Genomic DNA, 22,355 nt, shown 5'->3' on the forward strand with positions numbered 1-22,355 from the left:
TAGACATCCCATATGATATCGAGTAGTCTGCAGCATGTTTTATGTGAGTGCTACTGAATTTGGTAAAGTTACACTAAGCAGTATCACCCGTTGATCATAATGTTATTCCAGTGTTTCAAAGCAATACAAAGCTAAAGGCTGTTTAAAATTAAATGCACTGTAGTTTGTTCTTGAATTCAGCATCAGCTTATCTAGTCCATTGCTGTGAGTATTATTCATTGTGTTTCTATTCGATTACAATTCACTCTAAATAGTTATGCACATGTACATAATAGAAAATGCACAGAATAGTCAGAAAAGCTTTCAGCTGAAAGGAGTGGACTATTGAATTTTCCCCAAAGTTACTATGTGCTCTCTTCATGTAACCACTTAGAATTTACTTTCCAAATGATATCGAGTTGTCAGCTGCAGATATTATGTGGGTGCTACTGAATTTACTAGTTACACTAAGTAATATCCCCAGTTGCTCATAATGCTACAGAGTTTTATAGATGTACAATGCTAAAGGCTGTTCAAAAGTAAATGCAATGTGGAAGGTTCTTGAATTCAACTTGATTTTATGTTCTCCTTTGCGCTGATTATTTCTCATTCTGTTTCTATTCAATTACAATTCACTATGAATAGTTATGCACACGTACATAACAGAAAATGCACAGAATAGTAAGTAATGCATTCAGCTGAAACGAGTGTACTATTGGATTTTCCCCAAAATTACTATTTGCTCACATCATGTAACCATTTATAATAGACATCCCATTTGATATCGAGTAGCCTGCAGCATGTTTTATGTGTGTGCTACTGAATTTGGTAAAGTTACACTAAGCAGTATCACCCGTTGATCATAATGTTATTCCAGTGTTTCAAAGCAATACAAAGCTAAAGGTTGTTTAAAATTAAATGCACTGTAGTTTGTTCTTGAATTCAACATCAGCTTATCTAGTCCATTGCTGTGAGTATTATTCATTGTGTTTCTATTCAATTACAATTCACTCTAGATAGTTATGCACATGTACATAATAGAAAATTCACAGAATACTCAGTAAAGCTTTCAGCTGAAAGGAGTGGACTATTGAATTTTCCCCAAAGTTACTATGTGCTCTCTTCATGTAACCACTTAGAATTTACTTTCCAAATGATATCGAGTTGTCAGCTGCAGATATTATGTGGGTGCTACTGAATTTACTAGTTACACTAAGCAATATCCCCAGTTGCTCATAATGCTACAGAGTTTTATAGATGTACAATGCTAAAGGCTGTTCAAAAGTAAATGCAATGTGGAAGGTTCTTGAATTCAACTTGATTTTATGTACTCCTTTGCGCTGATTATTTCTCATTCAGTTTCTATTCAATTACAATTCACTATGAACAGTTATGCACACGTACATAACAGAAAATGCACAGAATAGTAAGTAATGCATTCAGCTGAAACGAGTGTACTATTGGATTTTCCCCAAAATTACTATTTGCTCACATCATGTAACCATTTATAATAGACATCCCATTTGATATCGAGTAGCCTGCAGCAAGTTTTATGTGTGTGATACTGAATTTGGTAAAGTTACACTAAGCAGTATCACCCGTTGATCATAATGTTATTCCAGTGTTTCAAAGCAATACAAAGCTAAAGGCTGTTTAAAATTAAATGCACTGTAGTTTGTTCTTGAACTCAAAATCAGTTTTTCTGGTCCATTGCTGTGAGTATTATTCATTGTGTTTCTAATCAATTACAATTCACTCTAGATAGTTATGCACATGTACATAATAGAAAATTCACAGAATAGTCAGTAAAGCTTTCAGCTGAAAGGAGTGGACTATTGAATTTTCCCCAAAGTTACTATGTGCTCTCTTCATGTAACCACTTAGAATTTACTTTCCAAATGATATCGAGTTGTCAGCTGCAGATATTATGTGGGTGCTACTGCATTTACTAGTTACACTAAGCAATATCCCCAGTTGCTCATAATGCTACAGAGTTTTATAGATGTCCAATGCTAAAGGCTGTTCAAAAGTAAATGCAATGTGGAAGGTTCTTGAATTCAACTTGATTTTATGTACTCCTTTGCGCTGATTATTTCTCATTCTGTTTCTATTCAATTACAATTCACAATGAATAGTTATGCACAAGTACATAACAGAAAATGCACAGAATAGTAAGTAATGCATTCAGCTGAAACGAGTGTACTATTGGATTTTCCCCAAAATTACTATTTGCTCACTTCATGTAACCATTTATAATAGACATCCCTTATGATATCGAGTAGTCTGCAGCATGTTTTATGTGCGTGCTACTGAATTTGGTAAAGTTACACTAAGCAGTATCACCCGTTGATCATAATGTTATTCCAGTGTTTCAAAGCAATACGAAGCTAAAGGCTGTTTAAAATTAAATGCACTGTAGTTTGTTCTTGAATTCAACATCAGCTTATCTAGTCCATTGCTGTGAGTATTATTCATTGTGTTTCTATTCAATTACAATTCACTCTAAATAGTTATGCACATGTACATAACAGAAAATGCACAGAATAGTAAGTAATGCATTCAGCTGAAACGAGTGTACTATTGGATTTTCCCCAAAATTACTATTTGCTCACTTCATGTAACCATTTATAATAGACATCCCATATGATATCGAGTAGTCTGCAGCATGTTTTATGTGCGTGCTACTGAATTTGGTGAAGTTACACTAAGCAGTATCACCCGTTGATCATAATGTTATTCCAGTGTTTCAAAGCAATACAAAGCTAAAGGCTGTTTAAAATTAAATGCACTGTAGTTTGTTCTTGAATTCAGCATCAGCTTATCTAGTCCATTGCTGTGAGTATTATTCATTGTGTTTCTATTCGATTACAATTCACTCTAAATAGTTATGCACATGTACATAATAGAAAATGCACAGAATAGTCAGAAAAGCTTTCAGTTGAAAGGAGTGGACTATAGAATTTTCCCCAAAGTTACTATGTGCTCTCTTCATGTAACCACTTAGAATTTACTTTCCAAATGATATCGAGTTGTCAGCTGCAGATATTATGTGGGTGCCACTGAATTTACTAGTTACACTAAGTAATATCCCCAGTTGCTCATAATGCTACAGAGTTTTATAGATGTACAATGCTAAAGGCTGTTCAAAAGTAAATGCAATGTGGAAGGTTCTTGAATTCAACTTGATTTTATGTTCTCCTTTGCGCTGATTATTTCTCATTCTGTTTCTATTCAATTACAATTCACTATGAATAGTTATGCACACGTACATAACAGAAAATGCACAGAATAGTAAGTAATGCATTCAGCTGAAACGAGTGTACTATTGGATTTTCCCCAAAATTACTATTTGCTCACTTCATGTAACCATTTATAATAGACATCCCATATGATATCGAGTAGTCTGCAGCATGTTTTATGTGTGTGCTACTGAATTTGGTAAAGTTACACTAAGCAGTATCACCCGTTGATCATAATGTTATTCCAGTGTTTCAAAGCAATACAAAGCTAAAGGTTGTTTAAAATTAAATGCACTGTAGTTTGTTCTTGAATTCAACATCAGCTTATCTAGTCCATTGCTGTGAGTATTATTCATTGTGTTTCTATTCAATTACAATTCACTCTAGATAGTTATGCACATGTACATAATAGAAAATTCACAGAATAGTCAGTAAAGCTTTCAGCTGAAAGGAGTGGACTATTGAATTTTCCCCAAAGTTACTATGTGCTCTCTTCATGTAACCACTTAGAATTTACTTTCCAAATGATATCGAGTTGTCGGCAGCTGATATTATGTGGGTGCTACTGAATTTAGTAGTCACAGTAAGCAATATCCCCAGTTGCTCATAATGCTACTCCAGAGTTTCATAGCTGTACAATGCTAAAGGCTGTTCAAAAGTAAATGCAATGTGAAAGGTTCTTGAATTCAACTTTATTTTATGTACTCCTTTGCGCTGATTATTATTCATTCTGTTTCTATTCAATTACAATTCACTTTGAATAGTTATGCGCACGTACATAACAGAAAATGCACAGAATAGTAAGTAATGCATTCAGCTGAATCGAGTGTACTATTGGATTTTCCCCAAAATTACTATTTGCTCACTTCATGTAACCATTTATAATAGACATTCCATATGATATCGAGTAGTCTGCAGCAAGTTTTATGTGCGTGCTACTGAATTTGGAAAAGTTACACTAAGCAGTATCACCCGTTGATCATAATGTTATTCCAGTGTTTCAAAGCAATACAAAGCTAAAGGCTGTTTAAAATTAAATGCACTGTAGTTTGTTCTTGAATTCAACTTCAGTTTATCTAGTCCATTGTTGTGAGTATTATTCATTCTGTTTCTATTCAATTACAATTCACTCTAAATAGTTATGCACATGTACATAATAGAAAATGCACAGAATAGTCAGTGAAGCTTTCAGCTGAAAGGAGTGGACTATTGAATTTTCCCCAAAATTAATATGTGCTCTCTACATGTAACCATGTATAATTAACTTTCCAAATGATATCGAGTTGTCAGCAGCTGATATTATGTGGGTGCTACTGAATTTAGTAGTCACAGTAAGCAATATCCCCAGTTGCTCATAATGCTACTCCAGAGTTTCATAGCTGTACAATGCTAAAGGCTGTTCAATAGTAAATGCAATGTGAAAGGTTCTTGAATTCAACTTTATTTTATGTACTCCTTTGCGCTGATTATTATTCATTCTGTTTCTATTCAATTACAATTCACTTTGAATAGTTATGCGCACGTACATAACAGAAAATGCACAGAATAGTAAGTAATGCATTCAGCTGAATCGAGTGTACGATTGGATTTTCCCCAAAATTACTATTTGCTCACTTCATGTAACCATTTATAATAGACATTCCATATGATATCGAGTAGTCTGCAGCAAGTTTTATGTGTGTGCTACTGAATTTGGTAAAGTTACACTAAGCAGTATCACCCGTTGATCATAATGTTATTCCAGTGTTTCAAAGCAATACAAAGCTAAAGGCTGTTTAAAATTAAATGCACTGTAGTTTGTTCTTGAATTCAACTTCAGTTTATCTAGTCCATTGTTGTGAGTATTATTCATTCTGTTTCTATTCAATTACAATTCACTCTAAATAGTTATGCACATGTACATAATAGAAAATGCACAGAATAGTCAGTGAAGCTTTCAGCTGAAAGGAGTGGACTATTGAATTTTCCGAAAATTAATATGTGCTCACTACATGTAACCATGTATAATTAACTTTCCAAATGATATCGAGTTGTCAGCAGCTGATATTATGTGGGTGCTACTGAATTTAGTAGTCACACTAAGCAATATCCCCATTTGCTCATAATGCTACTCCAAAGTTTCATAGCTGTACAATGCTAAAGGCTGTTCAAAAGTAAATGCAATGTGGAAGGTTCTTGAATTCAACTTGATTTTATGTACTCCTTTGCGCTGATTATTTCTCATTCTGTTTCTATTCAATTACAATTCACTATGAATAGTTATGCACACGTACATAACAGAAAATGCACAGAATAGTAAGTAATGCATTCAGCTGAAACGAGTGTACTATTGGATTTTCCCCAAAATTACTATTTGCTCACTTTATGTAACCATTTATAATAGACATCCCATATGATATCGAGTAGTCTGCAGCAAGTTTTATGTGTGTGCTACTGAATTTGATAAAGTTACACAAAGCAATATCACCAGTGGATCATAATGTTATTCCAGTGTTTCAAAGCAATACAAAGCTAAAGGCTTTTTAACATTGAATGCACTGTACTAGGTTCTTGAATTCAACATCAGTTTATCTAGTCCATTGCTGTGAGTATTATTCATTGTGTTTCTATTCAATTACAATTCACTCTAAATAGTTATGCACATGTACATAATAGAAAATGCACAGAATAGTCAGTAAAGCTTTCAGCTGAAAGGAGTGGACTATTGAATTTTCTCCAAAATTACTATGTACTCTCTTCATGTAACCACTTATAATTTACTTTCCAAATGTTATCGAGTTGTCAGCAGCAGATATTATGTGGGTGCTACTGAATATGGTGAAGTTACACTAAGCAATATACCCAGTTGCTCATAATGCTTCTCCAGAGTTTCATAGCTACACAATGCTAAAGGCTGTTCAGAAGTAAATGCAATGTGGAAGGTTCTTGAATTCAACTTGATTTTAAGCACTCCTTTGCGCTGATTATTTTTCATTCTGTTTCTATCCAATTAGAATTCACTATGAATAGTTATGCACACCTACATAAAAGAAAATGCACAGAATAGTAAGTAATGCATTCAGCTGAAATGAGTGTACTATTGGATTTTCCCCAAAATTACTATTTGCTCACTTCATGTAACCATTTATAATAGACATCCCATATGATATCGAGTAGTCTGCAGCAAGTTTTATGTGTGTGCTACTGAATTTGATAAAGTTACACAAAGCAATAGCACCCGTTGATCATAATGTTATTCCAGTGTTTCAAAGCAATACAAAGCTAAAGGCTGTTTAACATTGAATGCACTGTAGTAGGTTCTTGAATTCAAGATCAGTTTATCTAGTCCACTGCTGTGGGTATTATTCATTGTGTTTCTATTCAATTACAATTCACTCTAAATAGTTATGCACATGTACATAACAGAAAATGCACAGAATAGTAACTAATGCATTCAGCTGAAACGAGTGTACTATTGGATTTTCCCCAAAATTACTATTTGCTCACTTCATGTAACCATTTATAATAGACATTCCATATGATATCGAGTAGTCTGCAGCAGATATTATGTGGGTGCTACTGAATTTGCTAGTTACACTAAGCAATATCCCCAGTTGCTCATAATGCTACTCCAGAGTTTTATAGATGTACAATGCTGAAGGCCGCTCAAAAGTAAATGCGATGTGGAAGGTTCTTGAATTCAAGTTGATTTTATGTACTCCTTTGCGCTGATTATTTTTCATTCTGTTTCTATTCAATTACAATTCACTATGAACAGTTATGCACATGTACATAACAGAAAATGCACAGAATAGTAAGTATAGCATTCAGCTGAAACGAGTGTATTATTGAATTTTCCACAAAATTACTATTTGCTCACTTCATGTAACCATTTATAATAGACATTCCATATGATATCGAGTAGTCTGCAGCAAGTTTTTTGTGTGTGCTACTGAATTTGGTAAAGTTACACGAAGCAGTATCACCCGTTGATCATAATGTTATTCCAGTGTTTCAAAGCAATACAACGCTAAAGGCTGTTTAAAATTAAATGCACTGCAGTTGGTTCTTGAATTCAACATCAGTTTATCTAGTCCATTGCTGAGAGTATTATTCATTGTGTTTCTCTTCAATTACAATTCACTCTAAATAGTTATGCACATGTACATAATAAAAAATGCACAGAATAGTCAGTAAAGCTTTCAGCTGAAAGGAGTGGACTATTGAATTTTCCCCAAAATTACTATGTGCTCTCTTCATGTAACCATGTATAATAAACTTTCCAAATGATATCGCGTTGTCAGCAGCTGATATTATGTGGGTGCTACTGAACTTAGTAGTCACACTAAGCAATATCCCCAGTTGTTCCTATGCTACTCCAGAGTTTCATAGCCGTACAATGCTAAAGGCTGTTCAAAAGTAAATGCAATGTGAAAGGTTCTTGAATTCAAGTTGATTTTATGTACTCCTTTGCGCTGATTATTATTCATTCTGTTTCTATTCAATTACAATTCACTATGAATAGTTATGCACACGTACATAACAGAAAATGCAGAGAATAGTAAGTAATGCATTCAGGTGAAACGAGTGTACTATTGGGTTTTCCCCAAAATTACTATTTGCTCACTTCATGTAACCATTTGTAATAAACATTCCATATGATAACGAATAGTCTGCAGCGTTTTATGTGTGTGCTACTGAATTTGATAAAGTTACGCAAAGCAATATCACCAGTGGTTCATAATGTTATTCCAGTGTTTCAAAGCAATACAAAGCTAAAGGCTGTTTAACATTGAATGCACTGCAGCAGGTTCTTGAATTCAACATCAGCTTATCTAGTCCATTGCTGAGAGTATTATTCATTGTGTTTCTATTCAATTACAACTCACTCTAAATAGTTATGCACATGTACGTTATAGAAAATGCACAGAATAGTCAGTAAAGCTTTCAGCTGAAAGGAGTGTACTATTGAATTTTCCCCAAAATTACTGTGTGCTCTCTTCATGTGACCATGTATAATAACCTTTCCAAATGATATCGGGTTGTCAGCAGCAGATATTATGTGGGTGCTGCTGAATTTGGTGAAGTTACACTAAGCAATATACCCAGTTGCTCATAATGCTTCTCCAGAGTTTCATAGCTATACAATGCTAAAGGCTGTTCAAAAGTGAACGCAATGTGGAAGGTTCTTGAATTCAACTTGATTTTATGTACTCCTTTGCGCTGATTATTTTTCATTCTGTTTCTATTCAATTACAATTCACTATGAATAGTTATGCACACGTACATAACAGAAAATGCAGAGAATAGTAAGTAATGCATTCAGCTGAAACGAGTGTACTATTGGGTTTTCCCCAAAATTACTATTTGCTCACTTCATGTAACCATTTATATTAGACATCCCATATGATATCGAGTCGTCTGCAGCAAGATTTATGTGTGTGCTACTGAATTTGATAAAGTTACTCAAAGCAATATCACCAGTGGATCATAATGTTTTTCCAGTGTTTCAAAGCAATACAAAGGTAAAGGCTGTTTAACATTGAATGCTCTGTAGTAGGTTCTTGAATTCAACATCAGTTTCTCTAGTCCATTGCTGAGAGTATTATTCATTGTGTTTCTATTCAATTACAATTCACTCTAAATAGTTATGCACATGTACATAATAGAAAATGCACAGAATAGTCAGTAAAGCTTTCAGCTGAAAGGAGTGTACTATTGAATTTTCCCCAAAATTACTGTGTGCTCTCTTCATGTGACCATGTATAATAAACTTTCCAAATGATATCGAGTGGTCAGCAGCTGATATTATGTGGGTGCTACTGAATTTAGTAGTCACACTAAGCAATATCCCCAGTTGCTCATAACGCTAATCCAGAGTTTCATAGCTGTACAATGCTAAAGGCAGTTCAAAAGTAAATGCAATGTGGAAGGTTCTTGAATTCAACTTGAATTTATGTACTCCTTTGCGCTGATTATTATTCATTCTGTTTTTATTCAGTTACAATTCACTATGAATAGTTATGCACACGTACATAACAGAAAATGCACAGAATAGTAAGTAATGCTTTCAGCTGAATCGAGTGTGCTATTAAATTTTCCCCAGAAGTACTATTTGCTCACTTCATGTAACCATTTGTAATAAACATTCCATATGATATCGAGTTGTCTGCAGCAAGTTTTATGTGTGTGCTACTGAATTTGGTAAAGTTACACTAAGCAGTATCACCCGTTGATCATAATGTTATTCCAGTGTTTCAAAGCAATACAAAGCTAAAGGCTGTTTAACATTGAATGCACTGTAGTAGGTCCTTGAATTCAACATCAGTTTATCTAGTCCATTGCTGTGGGTATTATTCATTGTGTTTCTATTCAATTATAATTCACTCTAAATAGTTATGCACATGTACGTAACAGAAAATGCACAGAATAGTAAGTAATGCATTCAGCTGAAACGAGTGTACTATTGAATTTTCCCCAAAATTACTATTTGCTCACTTCATGTAACCATTTATAATAAACATTCTATATGATATCGAGTAGTCTGCAGCAAGTTTTAAGTGTGTGCTACTGAATTTGGTAAAGTTACACTAAGCAGTATCACCCGTTGATCATAATGTTATTCCAGTGTTTCAAAGCAATACAAAGCTAAAGGCTGTTTAAAATTAAATGCACTGCAGTTGGTTCTTGAATTCAACATCAGTTTATCTAGTCCATTGCTGAGAGTATTATTCATTGTGTTTCTATTCAATTACAATTCACTCTAAATAGTTATGCACATGTACATAATAGAAAATGCACAGAATAGTCAGTAATGCTTTCAGCTGAAAGGAGAGTACTACTGAATTTTCCCCAAAATTACTATTTGCTCACTTCATGTAACTATTTATAATAGACATCCCATATTATATCGAGTAGTCTGCAGCAAGTTTCATGTGTGTGCTACTGAATTTGATAAAGTAACACAAAGCAATATCACCAGTGGATCATAATGTTATTCCAGTGTTTCAAAGCAATACAAAGCTAAAGGCTGTTTAACATTGAATGCACTGTAGTAGGTCGTTGAATTCAACATCAGTTTATCTAGTCCATTGCTGAGAGTATTATTCATTGTGTTTCTATTCAATTATAATTCACTCTAAATAGTTATGCACATGTACATAACAGAAAATGCACAGAATAATAAGTAATGCATTCAGCTGAAACGAGTGTACTATTGAATTTTCCCCAAAATTACTATTTGCTCACTTCATGTAACCATCTATAATAAACATTCCATATGATATCGAGTAGTCTGCAGCAAGTTTTATGTGTGTGCTACTGAATTTGGTAAAGTTACACTAAGCAGTATCACCCGTTGATCATAATGTTATTCCAGTGTTTCAAAGCAATACAAACCTAAAGGCTGTTTAAAATTAAATGCACTGCAGTTGGTTCTTGAATTCAACATCAGTTTATCTAGTCCATTGCTGAGAGTATTATTCATTGTGTTTCTATTCAATTACAATTCACTCTAAATAGTTATGCACATGTACATAATAGAAAATGCACAGAATAGTCAGTAATGCTTTCAGCTGAAAGGAGTGTACTATTGAATTTTCCCCAAAATTACTATGTGCTCTCTTCATGTAGCCATGTATCATAAACTTTCCAAATGATATCGAGTTGTCAGCAGCTGATATTATGTGGGTGCTACTGAATTTAGTAGTCACACTAAGCAATATCCCCAGTTGCTCATAATGCTACTCCAGAGTTTCATAGCTGTACAATGCTAAAGGCTGTTCAAAAGTAAATGCAATGTGAAAGGTTCTTGAATTCAACTTGATTTTATGTACTCCTTTGCGCTGATTATTATTCATTGTGTTTCTATTCAATTACAATTCACTATGAATAGTTATGCACACGTACATAACAGAAAATGCACAGAATAGTAAGTAATGCCTTCAGCTGAATCGAGTGTACTATTAAATTTTCCCCAAAATTACTATTTGCTCACTTCATGTAACCATCTATAATAAACATTCCATATGATATCGAGTAGTCTGCAGCAAGTTTTATGTGTGTGCTACTGAATTTGGTAAAGTTACACTAAGCAGTATCACCCGTTGATCATAATGTTATTCCAGTGTTTCAAAGCAATACAAACCTAAAGGCTGTTTAAAATTAAATGCACTGCAGTTGGTTCTTGAATTCAACATCAGTTTATCTAGTCCATTGCTGAGAGTATTATTCATTGTGTTTCTATTCAATTACAATTCACTCTAAATAGTTATGCACATGTACATAATAGAAAATGCACAGAATAGTCAGTAATGCTTTCAGCTGAAAGGAGTGTACTATTGAATTTTCCCCAAAATTACTATGTGCTCTCTTCATGTAGCCATGTATCATAAACTTTCCAAATGATATCGAGTTGTCAGCAGCTGATATTATGTGGGTGCTACTGAATTTAGTAGTCACACTAAGCAATATCCCCAGTTGCTCATAATGCTACTCCAGAGTTTCATAGCTGTACAATGCTAAAGGCTGTTCAAAAGTAAATGCAATGTGAAAGGTTCTTGAATTCAACTTGATTTTATGTACTCCTTTGCGCTGATTATTATTCATTGTGTTTCTATTCAATTACAATTCACTATGAATAGTTATGCACACGTACATAACAGAAAATGCACAGAATAGTAAGTAATGCCTTCAGCTGAATCGAGTGTACTATTAAATTTTCCCCAGAAGTACTATTTGCTCACTTCATGTAACCATTTATAATAAACATTCCATATGATATCGAGTAGTCTGCAGCGTTTTATGTGTTTGCTACTGAATTTGATAAAGTTACACAAAGCAATATCAGCAGTGGATCATAATGTTATTCCAGTGTTTCAAAGCAATAAAAAGCTAAAGGCTGTTTAACATTGAATGCACTGTAGTAGGTTCTTGAATTCAAGATCAGTTTATCTAGTCCATTGCTGTGGGTATTATTCATTGTGTTTCTATTCAATTACATTTCACACTAAATAGTTATGCACATGTACACATCAGAAAATGCACAGAATAGTAAGTAATGCACTCAGCTGAAACGAGTGTACTATTGGATTTTCCCCAAAATTACTATTTGCTCACTTCATGTAACCATTTATAATAGACATCCCATATGATATCGAGCAGTCTGCAGCAAGTTTTATGTGTGTGCTACTGAATTTGATAAAGTTACAAAAAGCAATATCACCAGTGGATCATAATGTTATTCCAGTGTTTCAAAGCAATACAAAGCTAAAGGGTGTTTAACATTGAATGCACTGTAGTAGGTTCTTGAATTCAACATCAGTTTATCTAGTCCATTGCTGTGGGTATTATTCATTGTGTTTCTATTCAATTACAATTCACTCTAAATAGTTATGCACATGTACATAACAGAAAATGCACAGAATAGTATGTAATGCATTCAGCTGAAAAGAGTGTACTGTTGGATTTTCCCCAAAATTACTATTTGCTCACTTCATGTAACCATTTATAATAGACATTCCATATGATACCGAGTAGTCTGCAGCAAGTTTTATGTGTGTGCTACTGAATTTGGTAAAGTTGCACTAAGCAGTATCACCCGTTGATCATAATGTTATTCCAGTGTTTCAAAGCAATACAAAGCTAAAGGCTGTTTAAAATTAAATGCACTGCAGTTGGTTCTTGGATTCAACATCAGTTTATCTAGTCCATTGCTGTGGGTATTATTCATTGTGTTTCTATTCAATTACAATTCACTCTAATTAGTTATGCACATGTACATAATAGAAAATGCACAGAATAGTCAGTAAATCTATCAGCTGAAAGGAGTGGACTATTGAATTTTCCACAAAATTAATATGTTCTCTCTACATGTAACCATGTACAATAAACTTTCCAAATGATATCGAGAGGTCAGCAGCTGATATTATGTGGGTGCTACTGAATTTAGTAGTCACACTAAGCAATATCCCCAGTTGCTCATAACGCTAATCCAGAGTTTCATAGCTGTACAATGCTAAAGGCAGTTCAAAAGTAAATGCAATGTGGAAGGTTCTTGAATTCAACTTGATTTTATGTACTCCTTTGCGCTGATTATTATTCATTCTGTTTCAATTCAATTACAATTCACTATGAATAGTTATGCACACGTAGACAATAGAAAATGCACAGAATAGTAAGTAATGCTTTCAGCTGAATCGAGTGTACTATTAAATTTTCCCCAGAAGTACTATTTGCTCACTTCATGTAACCATTTATAATAGACATCCCATATGATATCGAGCAGTCTGCAGCAAGTTTTATGTGTGTGCTACTGAATTTGATAAAGTTACACAAAGCAATATCACCAGTGGATCATAAAGTTATTCCAGTGTTTCAAAGCAATACAAAGCTAAAGGTTGTTTAACATTGAATGCACTGTAGTAGGTTCTTGAATTCAACATCAGTTTATCTAGTCCATTGCTGTGGGTATTATTCATTGTGTTTCTATTCAATTACAATTCACTCTAAATAGTTATGCACATGTACATAACAGAAAATGCACAGAATAGTGTGTAATGCATTCAGCTGAAACGAGTGTACTGATGGATTTTCCCCAAAATTACTATTTGCTCACTTCATGTAACCATTTATAATAGACATTCCATATGATATCGAGTTGTCTGCAGCAAGTTTTATGTGTGTGCTACTGAATTTGGTAAAGTTGCACTAAGCAGTATCACCCGTTGATCATAATGTTATTCCAGTGTTTCAAAGCAAAACAATGCTAAAGGCTGTTTAACATTGAATGCACTGTGGTTGGTTCTAGAATTCAACATCAGTTTATCTAGTCCATTGCTGTGGGTATTATTCATTGTGTTTCTATTCAGTTACAATTCACTCTAAATAGTTATGTACATGTACATAATAGAAAATGCACAGAATAGTAAGTAATGCTTTCAGCTGAATCGAGTGTACTATTAAATTTTCCCCAGAAGTACTATTTGCTCACTTCATGTAACCATTTGTAATAAACATTCCATATGATATCGAGTTGTCTGCAGCAGATATTATGTTGGTGCTACTGAATTTGTTGAAGTTACGCTGAGCAATATACACAGTTGCTCATAATGCTTCTCCAGAGTTTCATAGCTATACAATCCTAAAGGCTCTTCAAAAGTAAATGCAATGTGGAAGGTTCTTGAATGCAACTTGATTTTATGTACTCCTTTGCGCTGATTATTATTCATTCTGTTTCTATTCAATTACAATTCACTATGAATAGTTATGCACACGTAGATAATAGAAAATGCACAGAATAGTAAGTAATGCTTTCAGCTGAATCGAGTGTTATTAAATTTTCCCCAGAAGTACTATTTGCTCACTTCATGTAACCATTTGTAAAAAACATTCCATATGATATCGAGTTGTCTGCAGCAAGTTTTATGCGTGTGCTACTGAATTTGGTAAAGTTACACTAAGCAGTATCACCCGTTGATCATAATGTTATTCCAGTGTTTCAAAGCAATACAACGCTAAAGGCTGTTTAAAATTAAATGCACTGCAGTTGCTTCTTGAATTCAACATCAGTTTATCTAGTCCATTGCTGAGAGTATTATTCATTGTGTTTCTATTCAATTACAATTCACTCTAAATAGTTATGCACATGTTCATAATAGAAAATGCACAGAATAGTCAGTAAAGCTTTCAACTGAAAGGAGTGGACTATTGAATTTTCCCCAAAAATAATATGTGCTCTCTACATGTACCCATGTATAATTAACTTTCCTAATGATATCGAGTTGTCAGTAGGTGATATTATGTGGGTGCTACTGAATTTAGTAGTCACACTAAGCAATATCCCCAGTTGATCATAATGCTACTCCAGAGTTTCATAGCTGTACAATGCTAAAGGCTGTTCAACAGTAAATACAATGTGGAAGGTTCTTGAATTCAACTTGATTTTATGTACTCCTTTGCGCAGATTATTTCTCATTCTGTTTCTATTCAATTACAATTCACTATGAATAGTTATGCACACGTACATAACAGAAAATGCACAGAATAGTTAGTAAATCTATCAGCTGAAAGGAGTGGACTATTGAATTTTCCCCAAAATTAATATGTTCTCTCTACATGTAACCATGTACAATAAACTTTCCAAATGATATCGAGAGGTCAGCAGCTGATATTATGTGGGTGCTACTGAATTTAGTAGTCACACTAAGCAATATCCCCAGTTGCTCATAACGCTAATCCAGAGTTTCATAGCTGTACAATGCTAAAGGCAGTTCAAAAGTAAATGCAATGTGGAAGGTTCTTGAATTCAACTTGATTTTATGTACTCCTTTGCGCTGATTATTATTCATTCTGTTTCTATTCAATTACAATTCACTATGAATAGTTATGCACACGTAGACAATAGAAAATGCACAGAATAGTAAGTAATGCTTTCAGCTGAATCGAGTATACTATTAAATTTTCCCCAGAAGTACTATTTGCTCACTTCATGTAACCATTTATAAAAGACATCCCATATGATATCGAGCAGTCTGCAGCAAGTTTTATGTGTGTGCTACTGAATTTGATAAAGTTACACAAAGCAATATCACCAGTGGATCATAATGTTATTCCAGTGTTTCAAAGCAATACAAAGCTAAAGGTTGTTTAACATTGAATGCACTGTAGTAGGTTCTTGAATTCAACATCAGTTTATCTAGTCCATTGCTGTGGGTATTATTCATTGTGTTTCTATTCAATTACAATTCACTCTAAATAGTTATGCACATGTACATAACAGAAAATGCACAGAATAGTATGTAATGCATTCAGCTGAAACGAGTGTACTGTTGGATTTTCCCCAAAATTACTATTTGCTCACTTCATGTAACCATTTATAATAGACATTCCATATGATATCGAGTTGTCTGCAGCAAGTTTTGTGTGTGTGCTACTGAATTTGGTAAAGTTGCACTAAGCAGTATCACCCGTTGATCATAATGTTATTCCAGTGTTTCAAAGCAAAACAATGCTAAAGGCTGTTTAACATTGAATGCACTCTGGTTGGTTCTAGAATTCAACATCAGTTTATCTAGTCCATTGCTGTGGGTATTATTCATTGTGTTTCTATTCAGTTACAATTCACTCTAAATAGTTATGTGCATGTACATAACAGAAAATGCACAGAATAGTAAGTAATGCTTTCTGCTGAAACGAGTGTACTATTGGATTTTCCCCAAAATTACTATTTGCTCACTTCATGTAACCATTTATAATAGACATTCCATATGATATCGAGTAGTCTGCAGCAAGTTTTATGTGTGTGCTACTGAATTTGGTAAAGTTGCACTAAGCAGTATCACCCGTTGATCATAATGTTATTCCAGTGTTTCAAAGCAAAACAATGCTAAAGGCTGTTTAACATTGAATGCACTGTGGTTGGTTCTAGAATTCAACATCAGTTTATCTAGTCCATTGCTGTGGGTATTATTCATTGTGTTTCTATTCAGTTACAATTCACTCTAAATAGTTATGTACATGTACATAATAGAAAATGCACAGAATAGTAAGTAATGCTTTCAGCTGAATCGAGTGTACTATTAAATTTTCCCCAGAAGTACTATTTGCTCACTTCATGTAACCATTTGTAATAAACATTCCATATGATATCGAGTTGTCTGCAGCAGATATTATGTTGGTGCTACTGAATTTGTTGAAGTTACGCTGAGCAATATACCCAGTTGCTCATAATGCTTCTCCAGAGTTTCATAGCTATACAATCCTAAAGGCTCTTCAAAAGTAAATGCAATGTGGAAGGTTCTTGAATTCAACTTGATTTTATGTACTCCTTTGCGCTGATTATTATTCATTCTGTTTCTATTCAATTACAATTCACTATGAATACTTATGCACACGTAGATAATAGAAAATGCACAGAATAGTAAGTAATGCTTTCAGCTGAATCCAGTGTTATTAAATTTTCCCCAGAAGTACTATTTGCTCACTTCATGTAACCATTTGTAAAAAAACATTCCATATGATATCGAGTTGTCTGCAGCAAGTTTTATGTGTGTGCTACTGAATTTGGTAAAGTTACACTAAGCAGTATCACCCGTTGATCATAATGTTATTCCAGTGTTTCAAAGCAATACAACGCTAAAGGCTGTTTAAAATTAAATGCACTGCAGTTGGTTCTTGAATTCAACATCAGTTTATCTAGTCCATTGCTGAGAGTATTATTCATTGTGTTTCTATTCAATTACAATTCACTCTAAATAGTTATGCACATGTTCATAATAGAAAATGCACAGAATAGTCAGTAAAGCTTTCAACTGAAAGGAGTGGACTATTGAATTTTCCCCAAAAATAATATGTGCTCTCTACATGTACCCATGTATAATTAACTTTCCTAATGATATCGAGTTGTCAGTAGGTGATATTATGTGGGTGCTACTGAATTTAGTAGTCACACTAAGCAATATCCCCAGTTGATCATAATGCTACTCCAGAGTTTCATAGCTGTACAATGCTAAAGGCTGTTCAACAGTAAATACAATGTGGAAGGTTCTTGAATTCAACTTGATTTTATGTACTCCTTTGCGCAGATTATTTCTCATTCTGTTTCTATTCAATTACAATTCACTATGAATAGTTATGCACACGTACATAACAGAAAATGCACAGAATAGTTAGTAAATCTATCAGCTGAAAGGAGTGGACTATTGAATTTTCCCCAAAATTAATATGTTCTCTCTACATGTAACCATGTACAATAAACTTTCCAAATGATATCGAGAGGTCAGCAGCTGATATTATGTGGGTGCTACTGAATTTAGTAGTCACACTAAGCAATATCCCCAGTTGCTCATAACGCTAATCCAGAGTTTCATAGCTGTACAATGCTAAAGGCAGTTCAAAAGTAAATGCAATGTGGAAGGTTCTTGAATTCAACTTGATTTTATGTACTCCTTTGCGCTGATTATTATTCATTCTGTTTCTATTCAATTACAATTCACTATGAATAGTTATGCACACGTAGACAATAGAAAATGCACAGAATAGTAAGTAATGCTGTCAGCTGAATCGAGTGTTATTAAATTTTCCCCAGAAGTACTATTTGCTCACTTCATGTAACCATTTGTAAAAAACATTCCATATGATATCGAGTTGTCTGCAGCAAGTTTTATGCGTGTGCTACTGAATTTGGTAAAGTTGCACTAAGCAGTATCACCCGTTGATCATAATGTTATTCCAGTGTTTCAAAGCAATACAACGCTAAAGGCTGTTTAAAATTAAATGCACTGCAGTTGGTTCTTGAATTCAACATCAGTTTATCTAGTCCATTGCTGAGAGTATTATTCATTGTGTTTCTATTCAATTACAATTCACTCTAAATAGTTATGCACATGTTCATAATAGAAAATGCACAGAATAGTCAGTAAAGCTTTCAACTGAAAGGAGTGGACTATTGAATTTTCCCCAAAAATAATATGTGCTCTCTACATGTACCCATGTATAATTAACTTTCCTAATGATATCGAGTTGTCAGTAGGTGATATTATGTGGGTGCTACTGAATTTAGTAGTCACACTAAGCAATATCCCCAGTTGATCATAATGCTACTCCAGAGTTTCATAGCTGTACAATGCTAAAGGCTGTTCAACAGTAAATACAATGTGGAAGGTTCTTGAATTCAACTTGATTTTATGTACTCCTTTGCGCAGATTATTTCTCATTCTGTTTCTATTCAATTACAATTCACTATGAATAGTTATGCACACGTACATAACAGAAAATGCACAGAATAGTTAGTAAATCTATCAGCTGAAAGGAGTGGACTATTGAATTTTCCCAAAATTAATATGTTCTCTCTACATGTAACCATGTACAATAAACTTTCCAAATGATATCGAGAGGTCAGCAGCTGATATTATGTGGGTGCTACTGAATTTAGTAGTCACACTAAGCAATATCCCCAGTTGCTCATAACGCTAATCCAGAGTTTCATAGCTGTACAATGCTAAAGGCAGTTCAAAAGTAAATGCAATGTGGAAGGTTCTTGAATTCAACTTGATTTTATGTACTCCTTTGCGCTGATTATTATTCATTCTGTTTCTATTCAATTACAATTCACTATGAATAGTTATGCACACGTAGACAATAGAAAATGCACAGAATAGTAAGTAATGCTTTCAGCTGAATCGAGTGTACTATTAAATTTTCCCCAGAAGTACTATTTGCTCACTTCATGTAACCATTTATAATAGACATCCCATATGATATCGAGCAGTCTGCAGCAAGTTTTATGTGTGTGCTACTGAATTTGATAAAGTTACACAAAGCAATATCACCAGTGGATCATAATGTTATTCCAGTGTTTCAAAGCAAAACAATGCTAAAGGCTGTTTAACATTGAATGCACTGTGGTTGGTTCTAGAATTCAACATCAGTTTATCTAGTCCATTGCTGTGGGTATTATTCATTGTGTTTCTATTCAGTTACAATTCACTCTAAATAGTTATGTACATGTACATAACAGAAAATGCACAGAATAGTAAGTAATGCTTTCTGCTGAAACGAGTGTACTATTGGATTTTCCCCAAAATTACTATTTGCTCACTTCATGTAACCATTTATAATAGACATTCCATATGATATCGAGTAGTCTGCAGCAAGTTTTATGTGTGTGCTACTGAATTTGGTAAAGTTGCACTAAGCAGTATCACCCGTTGATCATAATGTTATTCCAGTGTTTCAAAGCAAAACAATGCTAAAGGCTGTTTAACATTGAATGCACTGTGGTTGGTTCTAGAATTCAACATCAGTTTATCTAGTCCATTGCTGTGGGTATTATTCATTGTGTTTCTATTCAGTTACAATTCACTCTAAATAGTTATGTACATGTACATAATAGAAAATGCACAGAATAGTAAGTAATGCTTTCAGCTGAATCGAGTGTACTATTAAATTTTCCCCAGAAGTACTATTTGCTCACTTCATGTAACCATTTGTAATAAACATTCCATATGATATCGAGTTGTCTGCAGCAGATATTATGTTGGTGCTACTGAATTTGTTGAAGTTACGCTGAGCAATATACCCAGTTGCTCATAATGCTTCTCCAGAGTTTCATAGCTATACAATCCTAAAGGCTCTTCAAAAGTAAATGCAATGTGGAAGGTTCTTGAATTCAACTTGATTTTATGTACTCCTTTGCGCTGATTATTATTCATTCTGTTTCTATTCAATTACAATTCACTATGAATACTTATGCACACGTAGATAATAGAAAATGCACAGAATAGTAAGTAATGCTTTCAGCTGAATCGAGTGTTATTAAATTTTCCCCAGAAGTACTATTTGCTCACTTCATGTAACCATTTGTAAAAAACATTCCATATGATATCGAGTTGTCTGCAGCAAGTTTTATGTGTGTGCTACTGAATTTGGTAAAGTTACACTAAGCAGTATCACCCGTTGATCATAATGTTATTCCAGTGTTTCAAAGCAATACAACGCTAAAGGCTGTTTAAAATTAAATGCACTGCAGTTGGTTCTTGAATTCAACATCAGTTTATCTAGTCCATTGCTGAGAGTATTATTCATTGTGTTTCTATTCAATTACAATTCACTCTAAATAGTTATGCACATGTTCATAATAGAAAATGCACAGAATAGTCAGTAAAGCTTTCAACTGAAAGGAGTGGACTATTGAATTTTCCCCAAAAATAATATGTGCTCTCTACATGTACCCATGTATAATTAACTTTCCTAATGATATCGAGTTGTCAGTAGGTGATATTATGTGGGTGCTACTGAATTTAGTAGTCACACTAAGCAATATCCCCAGTTGATCATAATGCTACTCCAGAGTTTCATAGCTGTACAATGCTAAAGGCTGTTCAACAGTAAATACAATGTGGAAGGTTCTTGAATTCAACTTGATTTTATGTACTCCTTTGCGCAGATTATTTCTCATTCTGTTTCTATTCAATTACAATTCACTATGAATAGTTATGCACACGTACATAACAGAAAATGCACAGAATAGTTAGTAAATCTATCAGCTGAAAGGAGTGGACTATTGAATTTTCCCCAAAATTAATATGTTCTCTCTACATGTAACCATGTACAATAAACTTTCCAAATGATATCGAGAGGTCAGCAGCTGATATTATGTGGGTGCTACTGAATTTAGTAGTCACACTAAGCAATATCCCCAGTTGCTCATAACGCTAATCCAGAGTTTCATAGCTGTACAATGCTAAAGGCAGTTTAAAAGTAAATGCAATGTGGAAGGTTCTTGAATTCAACTTGATTTTATGTACTCCTTTGCGCTGATTATTATTCATTCTGTTTCTATTCAATTACAATTCACTATGAATAGTTATGCACACGTAGACAATAGAAAATGCACAGAATAGTAAGTAATGCTTTCAACTGAATCGAGTGTACTATTAAATTTTCCCCAGAAGTACTATTTGCTCACTTCATGTAACCATTTGTAATAAACATTCCATATGATATCGAGTTGTCTGCAGCAAGTTTTATGTGTGTGCTACTGAATTTGGTAAAGTTACACTAAGCAGTATCACCCGTTGATCATAATGTTATTCCAGTGTTTCAAAGCAATACAACGCTAAAGGCTGTTTAAAATTAAATGCACTGCAGTTGGTTCTTGAATTCAACATCAGTTTATCTAGTCCATTGCTGAGAGTATTATTCATTGTGTTTCTATTCAATTACAATTCACTCTAAATAGTTATGCACATGTTCATAATAGAAAATGCACAGAATAGTCAGTAAAGCTTTCAACTGAAAGGAGTGGACTATTGAATTTTCCCCAAAAATAATATGTGCTCTCTACATGTACCCATGTATAATTAACTTTCCTAATGATATCGAGTTGTCAGTAGGTGATATTATGTGGGTGCTACTGAATTTAGTAGTCACACTAAGCAATATCCCCAGTTGATCATAATGCTACTCCAGAGTTTCATAGCTGTACAATGCTAAAGGCTGTTCAACAGTAAATACAATGTGGAAGGTTCTTGAATTCAACTTGATTTTATGTACTCCTTTGCGCAGATTATTTCTCATTCTGTTTCTATTCAATTACAATTCACTATGAATAGTTATGCACACGTACATAACAGAAAATGCACAGAATAGTTAGTAAAT

The sequence above is a fragment of the Hypanus sabinus genome, chromosome 6, assembly GCF_030144855.1.
Source record: "Hypanus sabinus isolate sHypSab1 chromosome 6, sHypSab1.hap1, whole genome shotgun sequence".
Classification (NCBI taxonomy): Eukaryota; Metazoa; Chordata; class Chondrichthyes; order Myliobatiformes; family Dasyatidae; genus Hypanus; species Hypanus sabinus.